General features: G+C 34.3%; 1 pseudogene; it reads left to right on the top strand.

Annotated features, from left to right (window-relative positions):
* Positions 1–314: 314 nt before the first annotated feature.
* On the top strand, positions 315–3,413 carry LOC147758091 (alpha-tocopherol transfer protein-like; annotated as a pseudogene).
* Positions 3,414–5,445: the final 2,032 nt, after the last annotated feature.

The raw sequence follows: 5,445 nt of genomic DNA, 5'->3' as shown, positions 1-5,445 counted from the left end.
TTCAGATTCAATACATACTCAATGTGACTAGAAAGCTGTGGTTGTTGTTTATTGCTGGGAGGATTTAATGTATTAAATATTAATAATGACTGTAGTATTTACTTGTAGAACAAGTGGTCTTGATATCTGACGATTTTAAACCACGACGTTCTTAATACGACATGTCATTATGAGAACATCGGTCTACGTATTATCAGAAACCTTATCTTTTTAATCTTATCACCTTTGTTCTCTCTAATTTACGTTGGCAACTCTCGGTGTGAGTAACAGGTCCGCCGATTTCCCGATAAGAATGTAACAGACTTCACAGTCACGTTACATAGAGTCCTTCCTGGTTCTTGTAAAATAAAGCTTACTCAACCTTTTATTTATGTGCGGATATAATCCTTGTATATTAGGTTTTTCGATATATGTTGAGTGTGGACTATTGGTCGTAATGTTTTTAAACTCGTCTGAAATTGATGCAACGTATAGTTTGATTTTAATTTCAGATGGAAAATAATTTCGTCCTACCTTTTCTTCGTACCCGAAGATTCAATATGAAGAAGGCTGTCGACTGTTTCCGGAAGTTTCACCAGGTTTGTTTCACTAATACTTCATTCTTCCTTGTATGTGATTGTACTATTTCAAGTTAAGTAATATGATAACAATACACTAAGCCGTAAGTTCATTTCACTAAAATTCAAGTACACTGACTTTTCTTCGAAAGTAAAGTCTCTAAAAGGTCGAACGATGGAATAAACAGTGAGGGAAATATATACTAGACCACCAAGTGGTGTAGCTAGAACTTTATAGATGCGAACCATACATTTGTGCGCATAATAGCTAATCAGAACTATAGTTGCCCTTAATTATAAAATTTTAAACGTTCAAAGATATTTCAAATGCCGGTAACTTGGGGTGAACAAGTTCGACATATTTTAAAGCAAATCTCAGTTAGGCCAAAAGCTTAACATTCAGAAATTAAATAAAAAATCGGAAATTTTGTAATTTAAGACAATTAAGAAAAACAGACGATGATTTTATCAATATTTTTGAAAATGAAAAGGGTGTAACAAGCGAAGATTTATTAAAATCTTTCACGTTCTTTGGTTTCAGCCCGTTTTTTTAAATAGGTTTGTGGCCGGTTAGCTTCTGCTTTTTATCGTTTTTTACGTTACGTGTTAAGAATGGCTAGATGGGCTGACTAGTTTAAGTGATAAAAAAAACAATGAGTTAGTCATGTTTTGTGTTTGTGTTTCATAGTGTCATGTCATCAACAGGCTAATTTTACAACAGGACAGCCCTGGAGCCATTTAGTGCATAAATAGCAATGACGCATGAAGGTATATGCAGAAAGGGCATTGATCCATTGATAAAATCTTAATATAACGGTCAATCACGCCGGTGTATACGTACAAGCGCTAGTTGTTCCATTGTATAATGAAACATCTCATAAAACTTATCCTATTAATATTTTAGTCAGATAAGTATTAATCTAACAGATGCAATACATATTGGTGTAAATGAAAGGCTGCTATTATTATTACCGTATAGATTTAGCTCACAATTAACGTAAGTCGGAATATTTATTAATAGGAAAAATCTGCTCAGTGTAGTTATAGCAGATGAAAATTTCGTGTTAGTGCAAAACAACTTTCCTTTAGGTACGTCATCCATCTTTTAGCGGATTATTTGTCTTTAACTTACTTTCGTTGAATACCGGAACACTATGGATATCCTTAACTAACGTGATATAGCACTAGCTAACATAATAGAACTTGCGGTTTTAGGTGTTCTATAGTATTCTGGACACTTAACATTATGATAAAACATATTGCCTTATTATTGTTACTATTCGTATTAATTCTACGGCTCGTGCGTATTGTATTATAAATCCTGTGCGGTGGAACCTAGGTCATCACTACGCTTCGGTAGATCACACAAATCATGGAAAATATCTACCGAAAAAATCGGTCGTCGTTAAACGTATAATTTTTGGGAACCAGCGCAGGAGGCGACTGCGGACTTACGTAGTTACATACATATACACAGGTTACACAATTACCCTGTGAAATTAAGCTTATAAATATAGCTAACATTTCACATACACAGCTTGTCTATATAAAATTAAAAAAGTCGCCATCATTAGTATTAGTGACAGCAAAATTAGAGCTTGACGAAGGTTCAAATACTTACTTACAACCGGTGCAAAATCTAGAACAAAGATGCCTATGAGCAGTGGACCTCTGCACGTTGCGGCACGTTGAGCATATAAGCCGAGAGACAGATTACTTAAAAGCTTAATATTTTTTCTCGAAGATAGCAATCAGTGGTCTCATTAGTCGCAAACCCACAAAACTCATTCCGTGGCTAATCATAGATAGCAAAATGCTTAGCTATAACTGTGGAACTAACTTTAATTTAGAAAAAGTGTTAAGGATAAAGGAGATTCAAATATATCACCTTCTGTATATGTAATTCAAATGCGATCGTACAATCCTGAATTGATTCTGCCATGGGAAAAAGAACCCAAAGATTACCCTTACGTTTTGGATTCACTACTTGTCTTTATGATGAAAGAAAAGAACCCGCTGGATGGAACTCTGACCATCGTCTCTTTTAGATGTGAATATGAACTTGTGTAGGTCTTTCTATTAATACTAATGCCCTCACGTTTTGCGGATAAAAAGCAATAGTTTTGCGATGAAATGCCTGTTGTTGAAATGTGCTGGGTACAAATAAAATGTAAGCAATATCTTCCATTGCTTTCAGGAACTACGATATAGATTTCGGTGAAATCTCAGACATGCTAAATATTTCCACTTATGGTGTGATCGCAGTGCAAACCTATCGTCTGCGCATCGTATTTGATCTGACAGGATTGAAATTATCTCACGCCATGATGATGATGAAGCGGATGTACTATCTTAAGGTGAATCAGTATACCTGTTTACTTTGTTAATAGTTACCTAACATGCTCAAGCGAATATAGACGAATAACGGATTATTGTAGGGTCATCGTAGGTAAGAACTCTTTTTTTGGGCAAGAAACGTACGCAAATCGGCCAGAGGTACCATAGATCATGCATAGTTAAGTGGTGATAATGATATTTCGTGGGCATGGTAAAAAGAGCGTCTCTCATGTTATTCAAACTCCACATTACTATGGCTAAAACATAATTGCGACTCTATGATGATTCAGATGGATACATAAAGAATCGTAGCAATTGACGTTATAAACATTAATCTTATGAAATTGTATAGGCGATAATAAAGGCATAAAATGGAGTACCGGCCCGCTTCAAAAGCACGCACTATATTAACGAACCCTACAATCTTAGTTAAGGCATCTATAAGGTCATTCGACCCTTCCTTTCCAAAAAATGGAACAAAGATTTCACTTCCACGGCAGAAATCTTCATGAACTTTAATAACAAGAAAGCAAATTACGGGAGAGTTAAGTAAAGGGAAATTTTATTAAGTATTTGGCCAATTATAGATTATTTCCATTGACTGGATGTCTAGAGGGGAAACAAGGCAATGTTGTAGAGACACAAAACAACGATCATAGAGTGCGATTATAAATTCAGTTAATAACAGTTCGGCATCCATCACCTGCCATAAAGTTGCATTTTTTATATTTAATTTAAAATTTCAAAATACATATGTTTGTTTCAGGCGCTTTCTGAAGATATTGGCGGAACGGGAAAAAGTTTCCATGAATGCACTGATTGGTTTCGTAACGTTCTTTTCAAAATCCACGACGAAGTTGTGCGAAAAAGCCGCTTCGGAATTGCTAATCATAAAAAAGAATCAGAGGCAGCTGAAATAAACTGCCTTCCAGCCGACTCAAAGAACGTGTCCTACTTATGTACCTACACATATATATAACATATGTACTATGGGTGGGTTTGATCCAGCTCTCCTTTATAAATTGTAGGATTAATCAGTTTAAAATTGCCCAGTCTCGCGGATTACATAGGGACTATTGGATATCTCTACTCGCAACGAGCTGAATGAACAAGATAACATAGATATTATTCTATTTAATATTCAATGCTACCTGTCAAAAAAATTTGTTACCCACAAGCCGTCGCAGGTACAAATACTCAATATTACTTACCTGGATTACCGAATTTTTTTTATTGAGAACCTGCCTTGCTTCACTGTTTGCATTCTTCTTCGTCATTGTGGACAACAACAGGAGATGTGATACCTCTTGCTTTTTCCAAGCTGACGCTTGCGCAATGATATAAACGAAATAATATGACTTTACAGAACCTCACGCATGCGTTTTTGACATAGTTAATATTGTGACATATTACATTCCTATAATTGTTACTTTAACTGTTATTTAAAATACTGCTACATTTATATATTAGACCATATTAAAAGCTATAAAATACATAAGCATAAATAAAAATAATAAAGCAAGTAAAATGACTATTTATGTACCAACTAATCGTACAAAATTAAAATACTACGCTACATCGTATACTAAAAGAACGCATTTCTCATATTAATGAGTCACAAAGAATAACGGTAAATCATTACAAATACATTTCTATGTATTTTCTATAAGAACATTATTAATTCTATAATCTATCGATACTTCTATAGACCGGCTACTGACCGCTATAGTCCAAATAGTCGAATTAAGACTATAATTGTTTGTGTATTTTAATTTAGCTTAATTCAATTGGTTTGTTTCTCTATTTCCGTCGCGGCAAAAAGACTACACTGCTTCCAGCGGGTCACTGGTCCAAGTCCTAGCACATCTTGCTCTGCAATAGCATCAATGTTTTCCTTATGATGGCCGTCGCGTTCGACGGATGAAGGTAAACACAGATAAAGCAAGGTAAATGCTGAGACAAACCATGTTATTTTTGAACAAATATTATTATTATTCAAAGTGTTTAGAGTCAAAAATAGACAGATAACAATAACACCAATGCGGAAACTTATAAAAACAACTAATACAATGATATTTACCTTTCACTTCAGCTGGCAGCTAGTGCTTTTTTTAACTTTATCTCGGTGCGAAAGATTTAGAAAACAATACACAATACATCAATTTTTCGTACCATTTTAAAATATTAAACATGTTGTAACAGCGATCTTCTCTTACATCGATTTACGATCATTCACGTACAGTAAATATATCTAATACCCTACTAATATTTAAAAAAAAATATGTATTTTTTTATACATGTATATATAAAATAGATATGTATATAATACGCTTGAAATTCCCTTCGTTGTTGGCCGATCTGGTAGACATGCTCTCGTATGCTGTTTACTTCCACTGTGGAGTTACTTGCTCCCTTAAATAGTAGATGAGAGTAATTCTGAAGCTTCTAAATAAGATGCCAATTGGATAATTATACAAAAACATATAAGAATTACGAAATTGTTTACCATTATTTTCATGAAAATGTAAACGTTGTGTAAATTGCAACTCTG

This window comes from Varroa destructor, unplaced genomic scaffold (assembly GCF_002443255.2).
Source record: "Varroa destructor unplaced genomic scaffold, Vdes_3.0 BEIS01000002.1, whole genome shotgun sequence".
In the NCBI taxonomy this organism is placed as follows: Eukaryota; Metazoa; Arthropoda; class Arachnida; order Mesostigmata; family Varroidae; genus Varroa; species Varroa destructor.
The sequence above is the reverse complement of the archived record's forward strand: the minus strand, read 5'-3'. Positions and strand labels throughout refer to the sequence as shown.